Source organism: Silene latifolia, chromosome Y (assembly GCF_048544455.1).
Source record: "Silene latifolia isolate original U9 population chromosome Y, ASM4854445v1, whole genome shotgun sequence".
NCBI lineage: Eukaryota > Viridiplantae > Streptophyta > Magnoliopsida > Caryophyllales > Caryophyllaceae > Silene > Silene latifolia.
The window spans coordinates 91,101,869-91,126,690 of NC_133538.1; the positions used below are offsets into that span (position 1 = coordinate 91,101,869).

The 24,822-nt window shown below is 39.5% G+C and overlaps 1 non-coding gene across 1 annotated transcript; it reads left to right on the forward strand.

The window, feature by feature from the left end:
• Positions 1-254: 254 nt before the first annotated feature.
• LOC141635441 (small nucleolar RNA R71) lies at positions 255-362 on the forward strand. Its single transcript, XR_012540132.1, has one exon. It is a non-coding gene; the product is annotated as a small nucleolar RNA R71 (small nucleolar RNA).
• Positions 363-24,822: the final 24,460 nt, after the last annotated feature.

The window sequence follows — 24,822 nt, forward strand, 5'->3', positions numbered from 1 at the left end:
GTATGCATGTGAGAGCTTAATTGAACACCAAAGTCGGCACTAGGTTGTGTCACGAAATCGACCTCATGTCGGCCTCCTCTACTAGATTTTCAAGGTCTACCATATTGTGAGCTATGAGTAGCCATCTTTTCCATTTTTGCCCAATTTTGGTTGTCATCAACTTCGGTGAACATACCATTTGAACCCATTTTCAAAAAATTTCTTGAATCTTCATATAGTCCATTCCAAAATTGTTGGACTAGAAACCATTTATTATGTCCATGATGAGGACAAGACGTACAAATGGCCTGGAAACGCTCTGAAGCTTCATATAGCGATTCTTCATCTCTTTGCTTAAATCCCGTAATTTGAGCTCTAAGCATGTTAGTCTTCTCCGGTGGGTAGAACTTCTTGTAGAAAGCTAACGCTAGTTTTTTTCATAAATCGGAGCCAAGAGTAGTGATGTGACTCGTATTTGCATACATTTAGTTCCCGAACTATCCTGGTTCCTATGCTTTCATGCAAGTCTTAGGGTCTTTTCTATCTTAAGCTTCCTACATTGCATATTCTATGAGGTGTTGTGCCTTTGGTAGGGAAGGAGCAATAGTCTTGCGTGTATAGACAAAAAACGGTGCTAAATTGATCGCATTTAGCAACCCAGCATCAAAGAGGAGACCGATACTAAAGGCCTAGATCAATAACACAAGTATTTAGGCAATGATGAAGGACCCCCCAAGGCTCCTCAACGATCTCCACGGATCTTGAAGCAGCAAAATGAAGAAGAAGCCATACTGACCTGTGAGAGGAGTATCCCAAGCTCATCCTGAGCGTCTTGATGCTCAAGACGGGCGTCCCAAAGACACAGCCCGAGCGTCCCACAAGCAGGACGGGCGAATTCTCTTACAGCATGGGCGTCCAACAGGGTTAGGTCGAGCGGCTCCTTAGGGACTTGCAAGGCATTAATCTTCATCTTAGGGACTTAATTGTCATTTAAGCCGTTAGTTAACCTAATATTTGTACTTATTATAAATACTCCCTTGTAATAGGAGATTAGAATCAAGTCATTTGAGTAGATTAGAAATCAATTAGCTTAATTACATATTAATCCTTTCTGAATTATTGTTGAAGAATTCTTAGATCTAGTTGGGTAATTGGAAGATTATTTGGGGTATATTGAAGAATTGACAACTCTTCATTCATCAATCAAGTTTTCTTCTATTATTCTTTTCTTCCCTTTGTTTATCATAAGTTTGGTACAATTCCTTTACCGTTCCTTAATTATTGTTTTTTGCTTTACTCATCCATCATTTTTAGACTTGTTAATATGATTTATACCCTTGTTAGCATGCTTTGCGTGATCATGAGTGAGTAGTCTCCTAACTAGGGTTAATGGGGGATTAGGGGTGTTAATCATTGGGTAGATCTTAACTTAATAAGTTCATATGATTGCTTGCTTGTTGTAGTTTCAACTTATGCACATATTATGCTTGATGAAATGCTTGATTGACAACCTAACATGAATCTCATATCCACTCAACAAGACTTGTAAGACATAAACCAACTCAAGGCTTGTTAGACCATACATATAGTTGAATAGGAAGAAATTAAGTCAACTTGTAGGTGTTGTAAAGTCTTGACCGACTCGGCTCCGAGAACCAAACCTTCATAGAAATTGTAAGATATAAACTAACTCGATTCCACTACAATATTAATTTGCTTGCATTTATGAAACTTGTTTTTGTGATCTCAACATGATTCCCTTAAGAACTCATGACACCCTAGTGCCTTTTATCAATTGTTCACATATCCAATAACTTTACGTGCTTTGCTTTTCTATTTGTTTACTTTTAGCTTGCCTAGTAGTTTAGACAACCATCTTAATCCAAGCTAAATTGTGACTCTAAGGCATAACTACTTGCAATCGATAACTTAATCCAATACCCGTCCCTTGGGATCCGACCATTACTTACTACTCTACTAAGGGTAATTTGTGGAGATTATAAATATTGTTTGAGGGTGTACAATGACACGACCATCAAATTGGCGCCGTTGCCGAGGACGGTGTTCAATTGAATTGTTATCAATCTTTGTTTTTAGTTGTGTCTTTCTTTGCCTTGAGGAAAAACATTTCCTCAAGGTGCTTCTCACCTTTTTCTCTTAGTTTACATTCCAAGATGGACCTTATATATTGTTGTGTAGTGGACCATGCAAGTTCTACTCTCATCAAAGACCCTTTGGAAGCATCGGAGGCCTTGGAAGCAAGTGAGGCCAACGGTAAACATTGGGCAATGGAAGTAGGTCTCCTTGAGGCTGCTCTAGCCAACAAAGAGCTCACCTATGAGCAATCCATGAAGATAGATAGCATCCACAAAGAATCATCACAACCCATCAAGGTGGAACAAGCAATGAGGGTAGAAAGTTCGATAGAGAAGGAAAGTGTAATGGAGGTGGAAAGTATTCCCAATTAACCATCAAAGGTAGAGGTTGAGGTACAAACGCCATCTTTAAAACCTGTTCCTCCTAATTTAAAGTATGCTTACCTTGATGAGTCTAAAACCAAACCTGTGATTGTCAATGAAAACCTTGATGATAGTCAATTGGAATGTTTGCTTGATGTGTTAAGAGAACAAGTATGAAATGGCTATAGGTTATAGTCTACATGACCTTAAGGGAATAAGCCCCGACTTTTGCATGCATAGGATTCATCTAGAGGAAGACCGTAGACCCACCATTCAAGGACAAAGTAGATTAAATCCCCATATGCAGGAAATTGTAAAATAAGAGGTTATGAATTTACTTGATGCAGGAATCGTCTACCCTATATTGGATTCCTTGTGGGTTAGCCCCGTTCAAGTGGTACCCAAGAAAGGAGGTACCACGGTGGTGAAAAATAACAAGAACGAGCTAATACCCACAAGGAAGATCACCGGTTGGCGAATGTGTATTGATTATCGTAAGATTAATTCCGCAACAACAAAGGATAATTTCCCGCTTCTATTCATTGATCAAATGCTTGAGAGGCTTGCCTCTAACAAATTCTTTTGCTACCTTAACGGGTATTCGGGATTCTTCCAACACCTGATACACCCGGAGGACCAACACAAGACCACTTTAACATGCTCTTATGGTACATTGCCTATAGGAGAATGCCCTTTGGCTATGTAATGCTCCCACTGCATTTTAACGTTGCATGATGAGTGTCTTTTCCGACTATTTAGAAACCATAATGGAAGTTTTAATGGATGATTTTTGTGTTTATGGGAAAGATTTTGAGTCATGTTTGCATAATTTATCTCTTGTCTTGCAAAAATGTGAAGATGTTAGCTTTGTTTTGAATTGGGAAAAGTGCCATTTCATGGTCAATGAAGGCATTGTCTTGGGTCATTTGATTTTGGAAAAGGGCATCGAGGTTGATAAAGCTAAAGTTGAGGTGATAGAAAAATTACCGCCACCCGTGAATGTCAAACGGGTGCGGAGTTTTCTCGGTCGTGTGGGGTTTTGACGACAAATCATAAAAGATTTTTCCAAAATTGTAAAACCCCTCACTCAACTTTTGCGTAAGGATTCCCCGTTCTAATTTATTCATGGGTGTGTTGAGGCTTTTGATAGGATCAAGGAGGCTCTAATTTCGGTACCGATTATTCAACCGCCAAATTGGGAGTTACCTTTCGAGATAATGTGTGATGCAAGCAACTATGCCATTGGCACGGTTCTTGGTCAACGGGTTGGGAATGCTTTACATGCAATATACTATATTAGCGAGACTATTGACGCCATACAAGTCAACTATGATACCACGGAAAAGGAACTTCTTGCTATAGTGTATGCCATGGACAAGTTCCGCTCCTTCTTACTTGGATCAAAGGTGATAGTGTTCTCGGACCACCTCGCTCTTAGACATCTCTTGGTGAAGAAAGAATCAAAGCCACGCTGGTTGAGGTGGATATTATTGCTGCAAGAATTTGACTTATAGATAAGAGACAAGAAAGGAGCCGAGAATGTAGTTGCGGATCACTTGTCAAGGATTCGGTTTGACAACAATGAAGAAGATACACCAATCAATTATTCCTTTCCCGATAATGCTCTAATGGCTATCCACACACGACTTGAACAACACAAAACACCATGGTTTGCCTATTTTGCGAACTACATTGTGGGAGGAGTCCTTCCTCCAAACTTGAACTACAATCAACGAAAGAGATTCTTATTTGAAGTGAAGAGGTACTCTTGGGATCATACCAATATCTACAAAGCATGTGGTGATGGTCTTTACCGCAAATGTGCGCCACAATTGGAAGTTCAAGGAGTTTTGAAAGGTTGCCACTCATCCCCATATGGAGGACATCATGGAGCAGGAAGAATGGTTTTCAAAGTCCTACAATCGGGCTTGTATTAGCCCACCATGTTTCATGATGCTAGAGAGTTCATCATTCATTGTGATCCTTGTCAAAGAACCGGGAACATATTTTGGAGGAATGAGATGCCACAACGAGACATTTTGGAGGTTGAAATCTTTGATGTTTGGGGAATTGACTACCAAGGTCCCTTTGTATCGTCCCAAGGCAACAAGTACATTCTAGTTGCCGTTGATTACGTGTCCACGTGGGTAGAAGCAATTTCTACTCCAGCCGACGATGCAAAGACGATGACCAAGCTCTTAAATAAGGCGATCTTCCCAAGGTTTGGAGATCCCACGACAATTATTAGTGATGGTGGAACACAATTCCATGAGAAGAAACTTGCATCTCTCTTGACAAAATATGATGTTCAACATAGAACCGGCTTGGGATACCATCCTCAAACAAGCGGTCAAGTCGAAGTTTTCAATAGAAAGATCAAGCAAATTCTTGAGAAAGTTGTTAACAATACTCGTAAGGATTGGAGCATGAAGCTTGATGACACTCTTTGGGCTTATTGAACGGCCTATAAGACTCCCATAGGAGCTTCACCTTACAAGTTAGTCTATAGAAAGGCATGTCACTTGCCACTTAAATTGGAATACAAAGCCTTTTGGGCAATCAAAGCCCTTAATCTTGATCTCAAGTTAAGTGGAGAGAAGAGGATCTTGAAAATTGAAGAACTAGAGGAGTTTCGGCTTCACTCATATGGAATGCAGTGATCAACAAAGAACGAATCAAATTGCTTCATGACAAGAGAATCAAGCAAAAGGCCATACACAAGGGAGACAAAGTTTTTCTATTCAACTCTCGATATTGGTTATTCTCCGGAAAGTTGAATTAACGATGGATGGGTCCCTTTGTGATCACAAATGTTGGAAAGTATGGAGACGTTGAGCTAATATCCTAAGATGGGAATCCCTCTAAAGTACATCGTTAACGTATCAATCCTTTTTATGAAGGGGCTTTTGTAGGAGAAGTTGAGGCCATCCGCCTTGAGCCTCTTCTGCCATGATCAAGCATTAAAATGGAGGAGATTTTGGTGGAGTCCTCCATAAACCACCACTTGTAAATATACTAACTTACTTACTTGCACTTAACTTCATTACATTGCATTTTAATTCCTAGTTTTAAGTACAATTTTTGACATGAGAGTAAATGAGGGAGGGTTACTAATCAAGTTTGATGTGTGAAGGATTTGAGATTCAAGTGTCGGGAAGCTTTTGCCTAGGCTCAGAGAGAGCCTATGTCACTCATTAAAGGAGGAAGAAATTATAAAAGAGCTAAATTGAGGTTCCTCATGAGTTGGCGTCGACTAGTGGGAGCTGGGGCCAAGAGAGATTGAAAGATTTTATGCTGAAACCAAAATCGGGCGTCCTAGCATCAGGATTGGCGTCCTAAATACTCAGGACGGGTGTACCACCCATAGGGACGTGCGTCCCTATCTGCTTGTCAAGAGGAATTTTTATTCTGACATGAAATTCAGGCGTTCCAGTGCTCGACACGGGCGGGCTGACTTCAGGTCGCGCGTCTCCCTCTACGTATACAATTTTTTTCTAGAGCAAGATACGCCTGGCTCCTTCAATGAACCGCGCATTTCCCTCCCGTGCTACTCTTCTATTGACTACAACCATTATTTCTTTTCCTAATTTCCACCACACATATCAAGCCACATTAACTTCTCTCACTTTGTAAACCCAAATCACCCTCATAAATACAAAAAATCACCACACCTCATCTCTAAACAAATAAATAAACCTCTCTAAACGTGAGTTCACCCAATCTATGGTTTTCCACAAAGCAAAGAAATCTAATTTAGAAGGTTTGATTTTACTCTCACACAATCATAAACAAAGAAGGTTCATGACCAAGGACCAAAGAAGAACAAGGATAATTAGAAGTTCTTCAACATCACATATTAAAATAAGAAGGAGGGAAAATGAAGAGATTACTGATCTTTAAAGACTTTATCGGTTCCCCCACATCAAATTTTTTAATGATGCACAAAGAGTCGTCTTCCACCAGCTTTTGGGTAAGAACATTCTCTCAACTAAATTTGTTTGTCATGATACGCTAAGAAAGCTAGGGATTTATCATCAAACCGAAGCAGTTCGACATGTTTGGACTTTCTACCATGTTTCATATGCATGAGCTTACATATAGATCACTTGTGCTTGAATTCCTAAGCTTCTTAAACATGTCCACCCTTAACAATCCCATATGCATAGAATTCCGGTTAGAAAATGTCATAAGAATGATGACATTAGTTGAGTTTGCCGAAATTTTGGGCTTAGATGTATCAACCTCTCGACCATCAAATTGTAGAAACTATAGTGTAGAACCACTTTTAAGAGCCCTAACGGGCCGTGATATGACAAAGATTAAAGATTGTTCGGCCTCCTACATTCAAAACCCCATCATTTGTTTCACTTACTGCTTTATCACGAGCACCCTACTTGCTCGACGTGACCCGACCGTTGTTAATGAGCTTGATCTTACCTTCATGGAATCATACTTAGAAATCGAAGGTAAATGTGGCTACCACTTCAATGCTCCTTTGGTACTACTTGAAAGATGGGTGCGGTTTCGGAATGGATGTGACAATGGGATGAAGGATATTTTGAATAGAGGCTTGATAACAAGAATTGCAAAGTGGTTTAACCCAAACATCAACAATGATAACTCGGATGTGCATCTTTCGGGCAACACTAGGCTTAATGAAAGGCTTCTTTTCATACAACACCATTGGATAGCCTATGAGGGATATGAAAGGAGAATAAAATGGTTGACAAAGGGAAGCGCCCCCTTAACCCTTTCAATGAAAGGCTTGACAAGAATTTCACCGAGAAGAGGGCCTCATTCCCGACTACCTTCCTACCTAGTGCTCGGAAACACATGGCTAGAGAACCAAGCCCCACCCCCTACTCAACAACAATAAGAGCATGATCAACAGCATGAAGGGGAGAAGATCACTATTCCTCCATACCCTTTCCCTTACCAACCCTACAACCTCCCTAACCCGTTCATTCTTCCAAGGGATGACTTTGCCACGGGTCTACTATAAGATATTCATCGGCAATAATATGATGATAGGGTGGATGCCTACTATGCTCTATATCCTAGTTTTCATCAAATGCCCCGCCAAGGGGCGCATGAATGAAGAAGGATTTCTTCCCTCATGGGCTCAAGTCGACATACTCTTTCAAAATTCGGCCCTTGGGAATGGTGGAGCAAGTGCCAATGGTGATGCAAGGGAGAGTGACAATGACACCGTGGGGGTGAATACTGAAGGGGATTTATTCATGGACTTCTATGAAGTGATGAGTCTAAAGCTAATTGAAGTGATGAGGATGCAGGAGATGATGACGATAGGTAAAGAGTTCTTTGGCTAGGTGGAACGGGCAAGAGGCACCCATCATGGCTTATGTGAGCTCTTTCTTCCTCTCTCATCTCTTTATTAAAATTTGATTTATTTAAATAACTTTATTTGAATAATTTTTGTTGTTTCGGCTTTTTGCCTAGTGAAGTGTCCTAGCAACACCAATGGACTTTTTCCACATCAAGATGATGACAATTTCTGTTCCCAGTAGGAAAAATCCAAAATGACAATTTGCATAGCATTGCATGCATGGCCTAGTGGCCAAACTTCCCCCATAAATTTAACTTATTTGGGGAAGATTAGACACAAGCATCCCGAGTTAATACAAATTATCTCTCCCAACAATAGAAAGCATGCATCTTTTAGAATAGTTTAGCTTGCATCATTTTATAATATAATCCATATAGCTTGCATTTAATATAGATTCATGCATTTTATATCATTGCATGTGCACAATTTCTTATCGTTTTGTCCATTGAGGACAATATCCATACTAAGTGTGGGGATGAGGAATTCTAACATTTAACAATTTAACATCTAACCTCAAACCTTTATTTCAAAAAGGATTAAAATTTAAAAAATTTAAAAATTTAAAAAACATGTTCTTTCCTTTGTAGTATAGAATTGTATATATTTGTTTGTTTGTTTATCACTCTTATCACATTGAGCCGCCTACGCCACATTCGAGGCATGAAGGAAATAGAAGACCGCATGGTATGATCTTTCCAAATCTCCTTCCTCCTTTTATATTTTAATGACAATGTGACTATATTTTGATTGATGGGGTACAAACCAATGTGTTGTTAAGAGTTTGCATCTAGTTTATATGGCATCTTAGTTGATTATAAAATATACATTAGATTGTATATATGATAGTTGCATAATGGAATGTAGTTGCATAGTAGAAAATTTTGTGAAAATGACTATTTGGGAAGCTAGACAAGTGTATATAAGGCCCTTGTAGACAATCTTTCTCCTTGAGACTTGGTTTTCTAGAATAGTCTCAAGATACTCTAGGATGTGTCATACTAGTATCCTTTGACCCATGGACTAAGGCCTAGTAAAGAGTGCCTTGTGATGTGATAACTCCTTCGTTACCATTTATTCCAAGGTGACCCTTAATGCCATGCAACCGTCCTTACACTTCTATCTTCATATTTTTGTCAACAAAAAGAGAATGGGCACAAAAATGTCAAATTGAGTTCAAGTTATCAAATGCCAAAAAGAGTTTGTAAAATTGCATCAAATGAAATGAGGAGCAAAAATAGACTTCTATGCTTTTATAGAAGTACCCTTGCTACAAATGGGGTTACTTTGAAAAATGTTAAAAGAAATGCAAAAATTTGAGAATGCAAAGCATCAAAAAATGGCATAATGTTCTTTAATCGTCAAATGCTACAAAAACCGGGGGGGGGGTGTTTATAAACCGAAAAAGCAAACCACCATAATGAAACTCATGAACTTTAAAACCCTTTTTATCCATCGGTGATCCTATTTTTGTTCCATGGTGGAGAGGGGATGACCCTTCTTCTTGTTTAGGCAAGAGGGGGAATTCCACGATCCTACAGTGTTTCTAACACCATAGGGACTTGGCTCTTGACAAAAGCATTTTGCGATTGTGGATAAAGGTATCCTAGTTTAACATAACTTGGAGGTGACTTTTTGGTATCCTCTTGGACTTAGTAGCTAGGAGAACCAATATGAATGATGGAGTGTGTGCCCTTGAATTGCTTCCCTTGTAGGTGATTTCCGCCACTTAGATGAGGAAAGTGGCTATTCTTTTTGTAGATACATACTTTACTTGATCTTTTGTGCTTAAATATTAGGATGCATCGCCATTTTGGCAAGCCCCACCTTGCCTTGCAAGATGGCATCTTATCTCATGAATGTCTTGTTGTGAGTTGAAGGGGCGGAGTCAGACCCGCTAATTATCTCACGTCGGCTAGTAGTATTAATAAAGGTAATAGTTTTAGTCACCTCTTTACTCAGGACGAGCGAAGGTATGGTTTGGGTATATTTGATGTGACTGGTATTTGCACACATTTAGACCCCGAACTAGCCTTGTTCCTATGCTTTATTGCATGTATTAGGATCGTTTATATCTCAAGCTTCCTACTTCACATATTCTATGAGGTTTTGTGCCCTTGGTAGGGAAGGAGCGCTAGCCTTGCGTGTATGGAGCAAAAACGAAGCTAAATTGATCGCATTTATTGACCCAGCATCAAAGAGGGGACCGATACTGAAGGCCTAGATAATTAACACAAGTATTTGGGCAATGATGACGGACCCCCAAGGCTCCTCAACGATGCCCACGGATCTTGAAGCAGCAAAATGAACAAGAAGCCACATAGACCTGTGAGACGGGCGTTCCAAACTAGGCCCAAGCGTCCTGATGCTCAAGACGGGCGTCCCAAAGACACAGCCCGAGCGTACCACAAGCAGGACGGGCATATTCTCTTACAGCATGGGCGTCCAACAGGGTTAGGTCGAGCGGCTCCTTAGGGACTTGCAAGGCGTTAATCTTCATCTTAGGGACTTAATCGTCATTTAAGCCCTTAGTTAACCTAATATTTGTACTTAGTATAAATATTCCCTTGCAATAGGAGATTAGTATCAAGTCTTTGGAGTAGATTAGAAATCAATTAGCTAAGTTACATATTAATCCTTCCTTAATTATTGTTGAATAATTCTTAGATCTAGTTGGTTAATTGGAAGATTATTTGGAGTATATTGAAGAATTGACAACTCTTCATTCATCAATCAAATTTTCTTCTATTATTCTTTCCTTCCATTTATTCATCATAAGTTTGGTACAATTCCTAACTAGGATTAATGGAGGATTAGGGGTGTTAATCATGGGGTAAATCTTAACTTATTAAAATCATATGATTGCTTGCTTGTTGTAGTTTCAACTTATGCACATATTATGCTTGATGAAGTGCTTGATTGACAACCTAGCATGAATCTCTTTTCCATTCAACAAGACTTGTAAGACATAAACCAACTCAAGGCTAGTTAGAACGTGCATATAGTTGAATAGGAAGAAATTAAGTCGACTTGAAGGTGTTGTAAAGTCTTGACCGACTCGGCTCTAAGACCCAAACCTTCCTAGGAATTGTTAGATATAAACTAACTCGATTCCACTAAAACAATAATTTGCTTGCATATATGAAACTTGTTTTTGTGATCTCAAGATGATTCCCTTAAGAACCCATGACACCCTAGTGCCTTTTATCAAATGTTCACATTACCATTTACTTCACATGCTTTGCTTTTCTATTTGCTTACTTTTACCTTTCCTAGTAGTTTAGACAACTATCTCAATCCAAGCTAAATTGTGACTCTAAGGCATAATTACTTGCAATCAATAATTTTATCCAATACCCGTCCCTTGGAATCCGACCTTTATTAACCTCTCTACTAAGGGTAGTTTGTGGAGATTATAAAAATTGTTTGAGGGCGTACAACGACTCGACCCATCAAGTAGCTTTGTCCAAGCTCTTAAGCCATTGCTTTGCGGCTCCTATCAATGAAACTGGAAAGATTACTCATCGTATTTGATCTCGAGTGACACCCATTTGAGAGATAGCTTCACTATAATCATAAAAGGTTTCCATGTGAAGATGTGGATCCTGATTTGGCCTCCCCCCGAATTGGCTTATTTCAACCAATTGAATGAAAGCGGAGTTTGCTATGATGTTTCCCATTAGGTTTGTGGTTGTAGGAGTACCATTGGGTAGAATATATTTGGTAGGTACGGTATGTGATGAGAATTTTTACATGGTTGGTTGATTTGGTGGGTGATTTTGTGGGTTAGCTTATGGATTGGTTTTTGGTTCCTTGCAAATGGATTTACAAAATTCAATCCCAATGTCAACTAGGCCTCTAGCACTAAATGAACTTCATCCCTCCATGGTTGAAATAGATCCTCTCTCAATGATTCTAAATCCTCTTCTAATATTTCTCAATGTTCTGTCAATTTTCGGATCAATTGGTAATGGATTTCCACGATTTGATCTTCTATTTATGCAAAAGACAACACTAAAGAAAAGAATTGGCACTACTTTAAAGAACGGGGTTCCCTAAGTTTAAAATAAACAAATTTATTACTAAAAGCACAAAGTAAAACATAAGCAATTCAACTCAAAATAACGCCATCCCCGGCAACGGCGCCATTTTGATAGAGCAGTCGTTATTCTACCAAACAATATTTATCACTCGACTAACAACTTGGCAAATAGTATGTAGGGGTGTAACCCAAAAGGCCGGTTAAATCTAAGTGCAAATAAATTGTAAAGTTTAGTTAGTTACTTGTAATAGTGTCAAGGGTGTCACAAATTGATTGGTATGAGTTGAGTGTAACAACTATACCTAAAGCAATTGAAATAAAATGTAAACAATTGAAAACAAGAGCAAGTAAAGTAAATAAGGATGAAGTCAATATGATAAAAACACTAGGTTGTCATGGGTTCATAGGGGCGATCAAATGATAAATCCAAAAGGATATGAGTTTGGGTTGGTCAAGGTCATGGTATATAAGAGCCGTAACTTTTGGTCCTGCGGCTCATAGGTTGAGTTGGGTTAGCTTCCGCATACACCCGGTCTTCCCACTAGCTTAGTGCATGGTCTAACAATCCTCGAGGCTTCCGATCTTACGGGTTTTTTTGAATAGGTTGAGAATCTTTCTAGGTTGTCAATAAAGCATTTCATGATACATAACATGTGCACTAAAACTAGAACTTACAACAACAATTTAATCAACTAAATTACCTCATGAATTATGGATCAACCCTTTAATCACTCCCCCGAATCCCCCATTAACCCTTGTAATACCAAGATATTTTTATAGTATAGTTACATAATTCATAATGTGTATGGACTATGATTGCTACGTATGAGTTTGGTACATCGCCTAATGATTATAGAGTGTTGTCTAATAGCGGGTCTATAAAATTTATACTGACTGTCTATAGACTAAGCAAGTGTGTCTATCGACCACGTGAGGAGTTGAGTTTGGTCGATTGATCATGTGAGGCATGTTGATAGACTGATCTGACGGAGGTACTTCTTTTTTATCTTATGTAAACCATATCAAACCAATATTTATATATACCCAACCCTCAATATCTTTAGAACCTTTTGTCAGTTAAAAAACACAAACAAACACACACACAGACACACACACAATCCCACGTTGGAATCGAGTGAAATGAGAATAAGGAGAGCGCGGGTTTGAACATTTCATCGTCGCAATTCGTATTTCCATATTCGTACGTATCCTAATCATTTTTTGAATCAATCGTTGAGTCGTAATTAGAGAATAAGAACGAACCTGTAACACCCCCTTCTTACCCGACCAAGGTAATTGGGAGATGTTACCATCTTGGTTTTCCAAGGCGGTGAAATCGGAGTTGCAATTAAGAAACAATTAACATAATTAAAGGACTTACTGGATTACATAACCATAAATGAGTAAAAGTAATAAACGTTACAACTTATGACTACTATACTATTCTAATGAGATTACACTCGGTTCCAAGTCCAAAATTTGTCCTGTCTCCCACGTGACACCAACTCAACCTGTACTTAACCTGCTCCCTATATGATCAGAAATATTTTATGGATCGATATAGGCCACCCCGAAAATAGGTGTGTAATACTAGGGTTTTCTATGTCTATGGGTACTCTATCGAGTGGGGCTTACTCTGTCCAGTAAGTATCTTTTTACGCAAAATAGTAGCTGACCTGATGGGTACTCGATCGAATATGTGTGACACTCAATCTAGTAAGGGACACTCGATCGAGTAATTCACTTACTCGATCGAGTAAGTGCGTATTACGGGTTGTTTAGCCGGGTTTTGTTAATAATGCGAGATTAATATAAATGGGTTTCCTTCACTTTGCTTAATCACTTTTTTATTTTCTTAAACCTTTCGAAGAAAAGAGAAGAGTTATGTAGATCGCATCTCTCACATTATTAGCAAATCCCTAGGCTAGGATCGTCGGATTGTCTTGTTCGATATACCGTTGTGATCGCCGTGTCAAGGGTAAGCTTCTTGTATAATTTTTATAATGATTTAATAAGTTTGCTTAAAACCCTAATTGGGTAGAATTGGAGGATTTGGGTGTATAATGACGAGTAGATGATAATTATGTGATTATGTGCTATAGGAGGAGGATTCGTATAGGAAAAGTTCTGATTAGATGCTGTGACGGTCTCGTGTGATTGCTATTCCAGGTAGGGTTTCCCTACTCAGTATTGTTTACATGGCATGGTTGGTAATTGATTGTTGTTATGGTTGTATATCGTATTGGATTTGGATTTGGTGATTGTTGATAGTATAATATGGTTGTTGTATAATCGTCTGTGGTTTGCGAGGTGCGTCCTCGGCAGAGTGGAGTCACTTGCGGGAGTGGATTCACGCCCTTGATTCGCCTTCTGTGGAACCCACCACAGAAGGGATGTGCACATTTAAGAACTTAGGTTTATCGCTCGGATGAGATGAGCGGGGCTTAGGTGGCCACGACTGTGGTCCCCCACTGGCGATGTGGAATACTTGTTGCGATGAGTATTCTGGTAGGACTACACACTTTAATGTGTAGTCAAGTGTGAGGGTACTATCGTCGGATCGTGAAATACTTTTCCAAGATAGCCAGACCTATGACAACGTTAATGAAGAAAGAGACCATGTTTCGTTGGGATGAAAGTTGTGAGACGGTGTTCCAACTATTAAAGGAGCGTTTGACCACAACTCCTGTCTTAGCATTACCTGAAGGGTATGAGAACTTTGAGGTATATTCTTATGCTTCAAAGAATGGGTTGGGATGTGTGTTGATGCAGAACGGGAAGGTGATTGCCTATGATTCTAGGCAATTGAACCCTTATGAGGAGAACTACCCGACACATGATCTGGAGTTGGGTGCAGTTGTGTTTGCTCTCAAGATTCTGAGGCACTATCTTTATGGGACGACCTTTAAGGTGTTTTCATATCACAAGAGTCTCAAGTACATCTTCACTCAAAAGGAGTTGAACATGAGACAGATGAGGTGGATGGAGCTGATTGGGGATTATGACATGGATATTATATACCATGAAGGGAAGGCTATTGTGGTTGCAGTTGCGTTGTGCAGGAAGAGCGTGCATTCGCTTTGCACAGCTATGTCTTTGATGAGCTTGAGAGATGTGGTGGGAAAGATTGTGATCCAGATGATACAGAAAGGGGATGCTAGATGGGACTTGACAGTGGAGCCAGATCTTTATGATCATATTCGCAGGAAACAGGCTTTGGGTCCTAAGATTAAGGAGTGGAGAGCTGGACTAGAGAAATGGACAGTGTCTCGATTCTCTATTCATGCGGATGGCAGTGTGAGCTTTTATGGGAGGTAGTGTGTTCCTAGTGATGAGGAGTTGAAAAAGGTGATCATGACAGAGGCTCATTGCACCATATTCGGTACATCCAGGTGGTGACAAGTTATATAACTATTTGAAGAAGACTTTCTGGTGGCCTGGGATGAAGAAGCAAACAGCTGAGTTCGTGGCTCGATGTTTGACATGTCAGAGGGTTAAGGGAGAGCAGCGACAACCACAAGGTAAGATTCAGTCTCTTGAGGTACCTGAGTGGAAATGGGAATCTATATCTATGGATTTTATAGTTGGTTTGCCGAGGAGTCAACAGGGTAACAACATGATATGGGTGTTAGTTGACCGTCTGACTAAGTCAGCTCACTATGTGCCGATGAAAGATACTTGGACCAAGATACAGTTAGCTTTGGATTATAGGAAGCATGTGGTTCGTTTGAATGGGGTGCCTAAGGATATAGTGTCAGATAGAGTTGCGAGGTTCATATCACGGTTTTGGAAAGAGTTGCAAGAGTTGATGGGAACTACGTTGAAGATGAGTACTGTATTTCATCCTGCGACAGATGGGTAGACAGAGAGGACCATCAAGACTTTGGAGGATATGTTGCGAGCTTGTGTTATGGATTTTGGTGGTAGCTGGGAGGAGAGATTAGATCTGATTGAGTTTGTTTATAAAAACAGCTATCACACGAGTATTGGGATGGCACCTTTTGAGGCTTTGTGTGGGAGGAGGTGTAGGAGTCTGATTTGTTGGGATGATAGAGCTGAGGTAGTGGTTTTAGGACCATAGATGGTGCAGGAGATGGTAGAACAGGTTAAGCTGATTAGACAAAAGATGAAAGCGGCCCAGGATCGAGAAATGAGTTATGTAGATTTACATCGTTGTGACATAGAGTTTCAGGTTGGGGACAAGGTTCTTTTGAAAGTGTCTCATATGCATGGGGTCATGAGATTTGGTAAGAATGGGAAGCTGAGCCAGAAGTTTATCGGACCATTTGGGATTTTGGATCGTGTGGGTGAGGTTGCTTACAGGTTAACGTTGCCAGCTGCTTTGGATAGAGTGCATAATGTGTTTCATGTGTCTCAGTTGCAGAAGTATGTGAGCGATCCTTCACATGTGTTAGAGGTGGACAACATAGAGTTGGATGAGTCCTTGTCTTATCTTGAGGTGCCAAAACAGATTCTTGATCATAAGGTTCGCAAAACTAGACATGCGGAAACAGTGTTGCCTAAGGTTCTTTGGTCTAACCATGAGGTTGAGGAGGCTACTTGGGAGGCGGAGGAGGCTATAAAGGAGTGGAATTCGTCTTTTTTGATCGGGCATGTGTGGTTACGGGGACGTAACCATGTTTCTTTTAGGGGGGGTTGGAGATGGTCGCTTAAGGTTTTTGTATGTTTTATGTTGGTTTTGGTACAGTTAGTAGTTGCTTTGAGACGGTTTGTATGTTGTTTAGGAGTTATGTTTTTGAGTTTTGTTTTGAGTTTTAGTTATGTTGTTGTGTCGGAGTGGAGATAGTATGTTTTATTTTTGTCTATGGGTTAAACTTCGGGGACGAAGTTCTTTTTAAGGAGGGAAGACTGTAATATTATAGTTTTCTATGTCTATGGATACTCTATCGAGTGGGGCTTACTCTGTCGAGTAAGTATCTTTTACGCAAAACAGTAGCTGACCTGATGGGTACTCGATCGAGTATGTGTGACACTCGAGCGAGTAAGGGGCACTCGATCGAGTAAGTGCGTATTACGGGTTGTTTAGCCGGGTTTTGTTAATAATGCGAGATTAATATAAAAGGGTTTCCGTCACTTTGCTTAATCACTTTTTCATCTTCTTAAACCTTTCAAAGAAAAGAGAAGAGTTACGTAGATCACATCTCTCGTATTATTAGCAAATCCCAAGGCTAGGATCGTCGGATTGTCTTGTTCGTTATACAGTTATGTAATACTACGGTTTTCTATGTCTATAGGTACTCTATCGAGTGGGGATTACTCTATCGAGTAAGTATTTTTTTATACGAAACAGTAGGCTACCTGATGGGTACTCGATCGAGTATGTTGGGCACTCGATCGAGTATGGGGCACCCGATCGAGTAAGTGACTTACTCGATCGAGTAAGTGAGTCTTACGGGTTATGTTAGCCGGGTTTTGTTAATTATGCATGATTAGTATAAAAGGACTCCGTCATTCTTTTTAATCACTTTTCACCTTTTCTAAAACCTTTCAAGAGAGAAAGAAGTTACGTAGCTTTCATTCATCGCGTTATTAGCAAATCCTCAGGGCTAGAGTCGTTGGATCGTTGTCTTCTTTACGTCGTTGAGACCGTCGCATTGTGGGTGAGCTTCTAGTATGATTTTTATATCATTTCATTGATTTTATTTGAGATCCTAATTGGGTTATTTGGGGGTTTTTGGGAGTATTGTTGATGTTAGATTGGGATTGTATGATTGTGTGTTTATAGGAGGTGATTTCATTGAAGAACGATTTTGATTTTCTGATTGTGTCGATCTTGGTGGTTGCTTTTCCAGGTAGGGCTTCTCTACTCAAGTATTGTTTAAATGATTATAAGATGGTTGTTTGTTGATTGGCATGATGATTATTTAGTAATTGGTATTGGCATTATTTTGAATTGATATTGTGGTTGGTTGTTGGTTTATATCATATTGGATTTGGAATATTTTGATTGTTGATTGTATATTGTGTTTGTTGTATAATGGTCTATGGTTTGCGATGTGCGTCCTCGGCTGAGTGCAGTCACTTGCGGGAGTGACTTCACGCCCTTGATTCACCCTCTGTGGAACCCGCCACAGAAAGGGATGTGCACATTAAGGAACATGGGTTATTCGCTCGATGGAGATGAGCGGGGCTTAGGTGGGAACGACTGCAGTCCCCCACTGTCGGTGAAGAATATCTGTTGCGTTGGATATTCTGGCCGGGCTATACACTTTAGTGTGTAGTCATATGATTGGTGATGTGACGGTGTTGGAGATTGTGATTGTGTATCTGTTGTTGTTTATCATATATTGTTTAAACTGTAACTAACCTCGTTTAAATGTTTTAAAAACTGTGGTGATCCTTTCGGGGGCGGTGAGCAGTTGTCTAGCTGGTATACTATGGATGCGCGCGGGATTAGCTGGGGATGGAATCCCCACGAGTCTGATAGTCGGCTTACGCTGTTGTGTCATGACATTTTATTTACTTTAGTTGTAGTTTAGTTTTAGAACAGTTGTACTTTACTCTACAGTTGGTTTTGTTATGTAATCACTTAAACTTATCTATTAAAGTACATTCCTGTATGGTCTATTTGATACTTATTGCCTCGGGTAACCGAGATGGTAACATTGCCATGCATTAGGTGGTCCTGGTAAGGCACTTGGAGTATGGGGGTGTTAGAAAGTGGTATCAGAGCGACGATTTCGGAACCTGTAACTAATGAACCCAATGAACTTAGGGAGTCAAAATAAAATGAACCCGGGTAGGAGTTGTTAGGAGCTAATGCAAAGACTTGGGGGACGTCCTAAAGTCGCGAACTCGGCCTACAACTTTAAACTGGTCACTATAGGGTGTCATGGGATCACTATGTGTTTACTAATGTTTTATTGAGGATGTTGGATGATATGTTGTATATTAATGTTGGATGAATGATTGTGGTGGATTGGTGAATATGGTGGAAAAAGGGTGAAGAAGATGTATATAGTAATATGTTGTGGGTGATGATGTTGTATGGTGGAACTGATTTATAATGTGGCAATCTTAGTAACATGAGATTAGGAGATGTGATATGATTATACATGATTTTGTTTGCGTAAAGTTACATAATAAAATTATATACTTGTTTACTACTGTTTCATATACATATGTTGGATGAATGGTATGTGGTTGAATGGAGAATGTGATAGAAAGGATGAAATTAATCGTATATGGTAATATGATTAGTGGTTAAGCTACTTGTTTACTGTTATTTAATATGCATATGCTGGATAAGTGTGTGATGGATGATTTGATGGAAAAAATAAAGTAAGTAATAGCATGAGAATATGAAATTCAGGTGGAGAACATGTTTATGTGATGGAAGTGGATTTTCTACTATTTCTATGTTAATAACATGTGAATAGGGGATTTTATGTCGTATATTATGTTATTGTTCTTACGTAAGGTTATAGAATAAAAGCATGCGGGCATTACATGAGTGGTAAGTTTAAAAGTATATGATCATGATGGACGTTGTTGTTTGGCTTTTGTAAATAGTAACATGTGGTTAGGGATACAAGTTTTATGAGTATTGAGTGGTTTTTGTTTACTTTCTTGTTGTTTAAGTTGTTGGGAGAAAAAAAATCGAATAGTTATGTTGTCCAATTACAGCGAAGTGGTCTTTAAAATGTAATAACTTTATATATATATATATATATATATATATATATATATATATATATATATGTTTTTGATGTGATTCTATTTGGAGGTGATAGCTTGTCCTTTTACGATTCTAACGATTGGTCATACGCCCAAAATGACCAAGAAACGATTGAGATATGACCGTTTTACGAAAATTGTACAGTGCTGAGAACTGCATTGGGTACTCGATCGAGTAGCCCTTACTCGGTTAAGTGCACCTCTTGTTACTCGATCTAGTAACTCTTACTCGATCGAGTATCCCTGGTAATTTATTAAACGTTCTTCTGACCTTCACCTACTTGATCGAGTAGGTTGTACTCGGTCTAGTGACCCCTGTTTTGAGTCATATGCTTATCTTTTGACTTCGTCGCATATTATGTTTGATTCAAAGGTGTTCTTTTGCTTCTTTATGCATTGTTTTAGGTATGTGTTGGCCCTGATGCGTAAGTTACCCAATCTTATGATGTAAGGAGTGACACCTTCTGATGGGTATGAGTTCGATGGGCAGGACATGAGTTATATGTGGTTGTGATAGATAGTGGAAAAGGAAGAGGAATATTGGTAAGGCTTATTGAGGCATGGTGCAAGTTTTGTGAGACGTGGTGAGTGATATAATTGGGAATTTGAGTAATGTAAAGGTAAGTGTATATTACCAAGGAGTGATGCAAGTTTATGGAATGTGAGAATGAAAAGATTGAAATGTGGGATGCACATAGTGGTAAATTGGGATGTGTGAGGATTTATGGAGAGGGATGGTTAGGATTGTGTTGGTTACGGTTATGATTGATGGAAGGTCGTTATAGAGGTATGGAAACAAATGGTGTATAGTGAGATCGAGTTATGCCGCAATGTGAAGGTAGTGGCCGAGTTTGGGATTTTGTATTATCAAGAGGTGAGACTAATGTGTGATTTCCTTGGGCAATTAACGGTATGAAATGAGTTTTGGTTTCTAGGGGAAAAAAATGAGATGGTGTGGACTGACTGTGTGGATTGATTGGTGATAAGTGTGATCGATAGCATGATAAGAGAAGATCTATGGTAATAAAAGAGTGAGATGGTACTGATATGAAATAATGGGATTTGAGTTTTAGAGCAATGAGACGGTAACCGGAGCACTAAAGAGTTACGTAGAACGAATAAGGAGTTGAATTATTAATTCGTATTATTGAGTGAAAAGAGGAAAGAAGGACGGAAGTAAGCTGAGAGACCGTCGACTAGGGTTAAGAAACATGAAGGTAAGGAAACATGGAAATGTGTGATAGTATCATGAGAAGGCGTGAGTTAGTGGTTATATAGGAGTTTCAGGACAACATGTTAGCCATGAACTTCGAAGAATTAAGGGGAGTAAAAGTTGGAAGAGTATTTGCACGATATTAGATTTTGGAGGTGAGTTAGGTGGAAATACAATTAAAGGCAAAATTAGGATGAATGTTTAGGTAACTTTTGTGGATGGGTTTGATGTTCCTCATTTGGGTTGTTAACCGAGTTGGGAAAGAACCTTGATATTTATAGGTGAGTGTAAGAGATTTGTTATACGAATAGTGGTGGTGTTCTGGTGTTGTCACTAGTGGTTAAGGGTGGTGATTAGTAGGAAAGGTAGCCATTTTAAAGAGGTTGATTTTTGTAGAGGCTGGATTGGTATGTATGTTTGTAAGGGGGTATACGATGTGATTATAGGAGGCGGTGGCTAGTACTAGGGTATTAATGGTATGATTACGTTTTTCAGGAGGTGATAGTTATGCGAATGGGAGAATGTGTTTTGAAGGGCATGCGAGTTAAGCTAGGGCGAGAGATAACCTTTATCAAGTGGTAACTTACGTGATCAGAATTAACTGGTTGCATGTGATTACGGGTCCATGATGTGTAAAATTGTTTGTGTGAGGTTCTGACCTCACGAGAAGTGGTATGGTGTGATAGTTATAAAGTTGTTATCTGAATGTTCTGTAATATATGTTGGGTACGGTTACCTAATGGAATGATATTCAAAAAAGAATAGATTGAGTGATCTGGCATGACTAGTTATACTTGTATGTGTATTCATGATATATGTTTATTCGGTGAAAAGGTATGGACGATATTCATGAGGTTCTTATATATTTATTCCGTATGATTTGTTGCGTTGTGATCTAGTAGAGCGGTATTAATAAAGTTTTCTTGTCATGGAGATTGTACTGCGTCAGTGTTTATAGGATTGTATAAGTTACGATGACTATCGATGTGGCTGTTGTGCCTTGGGTGGTGATCCGGGCACAGTATTTCGTGTTGTGATGCGGGTATTTTCGCGCTGCGGTGCGGCTGTTGGTGGCAGTGTTGCGATGCCGTCATCGGTTGTGGTAGAGTAGGTGGGATGAGTACGTTTTCGAATGAGTATACCAGTTATATAGATTGTTGTTTTCTTTACAGATGTTTCTTATGAGTATCGTGATCCGGTTGATGTCGTCGGGTCATCCAATCAAACACATTTATAATACTCAACATACAACTAGTTAGCGGTAAGTCGAGGTCGATCCATGGGACGGTGTGCTTTGCGTTTTAAGTCTATCTATCTCAATATATGCTAGTGTCACAATTTGTTTGGGTTTGTAGTTGTGTTCTAGACTAATGCAAACAATAAAGTAAAGCAAGCAATAAAAGAAGGATGTAGACAAATGATTAAAAGTGCTAGGATATCATGGGGTCATAGGGGATTCATGGTTTTGATCATACAAACATGTTTACAAAGTTGCAAGCAATTAATGTTGTGGTGGAACCAAGTTGGTTTATGTCTTACGGTTCATAGGAAGAGTTGGGTCCCGGAGCCGAATCGATTAGATTGTACAACACCTACAAGTCGACTTACTTTCCTCCTATTCAACTTCTATGCATGGTCTAACAAGACTCGGGTTGGTTTATATCTTACAAGTCGAGTAGATAAGAGATGGTTGTAAATGCAAGGATTCATAGGCTTGGCATTTCATCAAACATAACATGTGCATAAAGTTGACATCACAACAAGCAAGCAATTTAATCATGTGAACATATTGGATTAAGCATGATTATTTCCCATGTTTATCTCCCCTAATTACCCATTAATCCTAGCTAAGGACTACTCACTCATTATCATGGGAAACATGTCATTAATGGTGTCAAACATCACAACAAGTTTAAACATGATAATAGAATGAAGAAATGAACAATTAAGATTAAAGGGTAAAGGAATTATACCAAACTTGAGGTGATCCAAATAATAAAGCAAAGAATAATAGAAGAAACTTGATTGATTGATGAAGGGTTGTCAATCCTCCAATAATAGCCCAATAATCTTCAATTATCCAAAAGTAACAAACTTGAAAAATAAACATGAACAATAATTAAGGAGAGATTAATGTGAGATTTGTGGAAAGATTAAAGAGTAATCTATTCTAATCTACTCATAATCTAATCTAAAGATGGATTTTCTACTCTAAAAATTTGATAAGATCCCTCCCCCCCCCCCCCCCCCCCCCCCCCCCCCCCCGCCCCCTTTTGATTATTTACAAGCGGGGTATTTATAGTGGAAATTAGGTGGATGCATTAGGGTTAAGTAAGGGCTAAACTAGTAATTACACTTTTTAGATTGGGCAGGGAGACGCCGGTATTTTTCGAAGGAAGGGCTTCTTTCTTTCAAGCTTGAAGAAGACGGAATTGTGCTGGGGAGGAATCCGGGCGTATTGGTGTCGGGACGGGCGAATTCAGGCAGGGGAATACGGGCGTCTTCAAGGGAATCCGGCCGGATTCTCTGGTGGCTGCTGCCCGGCCATCTTTGAAGGAAGACGCACGAATTGTGCTTGTGGAGGACGGGCGGATTGGGGAGAAGCCGCTCGGATTGTAGCTCAGCATTATTTCTTCTTCTTTTCTTCCCTTTTCTTCATAAAATCCTTGGGGATTTCCTCGGGGATGCAAGGATCCTTTCTCGTCATTGCCCAACTACTATAATATATACAAAGGCCTTCTAATCTTGTCTCTCCTTGATGCTTGGTCATTGAATTCAATCAATTTAGTCTCGTTTTGCCATGAAAATGCAAGATTCTTACTCCTTTCCAACCAAGGGATCAAAATCTCAAAGAAAATGCAAAACAAAGAACTAAAGACAATAAATGACCCAAATATGCACTAAAAAGCATGGGAACAAGGCTAATCCGGGGGCTAAATATGCGCTAATTATGGTCACATCAAATATCCCCAAACCGAACATTTGTTCGTCCCGAGTAAAGAGGTGACAAAGACTAGGACCATTATTTAAACTAACCTAATAACATAGCCGATATGAGACAATTAGCGGGTCTCACTCCGCCCCTTCAACTCACAACAAGACAACCATGAGGTAGGATGCCTTCTTGCAAGGCAAGGTGGGTCTTGCCAAAATGGCGACACATCCAAACATTAAGCACGCAAAATCAAATAATGGATGCATCTACAAAAGGAATAGCCACTTCCTCATCAAGTGGCGGAGGCAACTAAGAGAGAACAAATTTAAGAGCATATAATCCTTCATAAATACTAGTTCAACAAATTACTAAGGCTAGGAGGATGGCACTAAATCACCTCCAAATGGTGTTAAACTAGACTACTTTGGTACTCAATTTCCAAATACTTTCGTCAAGAGCGATCGGATGGTGGTGGAATGATGATCCCTATGATGCTAGTAGCATATGACATGACAAGTCTTGAATTCTCTACAAAAGTAAAGGTCATGGATCGTCCCAAGCTCGACAAAGTGGCTTGACAAAAAGGCTTTCTGGGAATGAAATGCTCAAATCGTTATAACCAAAGGGTGGTTATGACTAGTATTCAAAAATTGACCTCATTCAACTTTCACATTTCAAAAATTTAAGATGGGGTTTATCCCTTCCGGGTTAGTGTCCTTTGCTTTCGCCAATCGCTTATTAGGCGGTTAACCTCTAGACAATAGCTTTTCGGGGTGATAGTCACTCTGTCTCTGGGTGGTCGAATTCACAACCGTGTAGGGGCCCAATTCAATGGATCCCTCTCCAAAGCACATCGAAGTGGTACGCCTCCATCAAAACAACTAAACTTCTCAACATTTCAACATTTCATAACATTTGAGGTTTCCTTAGCAATAAATTACTTCCACATAACAAAATTTTCGAAATGAGCACTTCAAGCTTATTGATAGAAAGTATTTTTGTGTTGCCTTACCACAAGGTCAATCAAGGTCACCTAGACAAGTTAACCAAGACCACATCGCATCACGGGGTTGGATAGGTGACTCACATGCCAAACCTTGACTAGGCTTTGGGTCATGGGTCAAAAGACACTAGTATGACACAACCTAGGGT